The following is a 656-nucleotide window of genomic DNA, read 5'->3' as shown; positions in this document are numbered from 1 at the left end:
AGTCCTAAAATGTTAACTCTCAACAGGTTATGTTCCTCTTTTTCCAACCAGTGTACAATCACATTAAAATATCAAATGCGTTTATGAGAAACCTCCTACAGTCTGTACTTGAACCAAAGGATACTTGGAGGAGTCTGACTTTTTTATTATTATTAAAATTTTTGCCTGCAGTTGAGTGTATTCCCTCCTCTGGATATTATTATTAAATCTCCTTCAGGAAGGGTTTAGCTCCGGTCTGTGAAACAGTGACAATGACATTTTTATGTCCTGGACTCAACTACATTTAAATCAAGTGGAGACTGATTTCCTGGAGGTATATAACCTCAGAAACCCAGAGGAGAGTTTTATTACCTGTGTAGCTAAGAAGTGAGTGCAACCACTGCTTTTTGTGAAATCACTGCTTCCAGTATTCAGGACTGTACTGCTGAAGCAACAATTGAGAAAAAACCACCTTCTGTATTATTCTTGTCTTTGAATGCGTCTCTCCTGGGCTTGGAATAATCAGAGGTATTTTAGGAGTGTGAATGGGATTAAATAGTAAAAACAGGACAGCAGGTCAGCCAGGTATTGGCTCTTTTTTTTTTTTTTTGCAAAGTGTATACTGTTAAGCCTCCAAATGAGCTTTTTCTCTGTGTTCCCAGCTTTGCAACCCCTGG

The sequence above is a fragment of the Eurypyga helias genome, unplaced genomic scaffold (assembly GCF_000690775.1).
Source record: "Eurypyga helias isolate BGI_N326 unplaced genomic scaffold, ASM69077v1 scaffold7649, whole genome shotgun sequence".
NCBI lineage: Eukaryota > Metazoa > Chordata > Aves > Eurypygiformes > Eurypygidae > Eurypyga > Eurypyga helias.
This window is presented reverse-complemented; position numbering follows the sequence as displayed.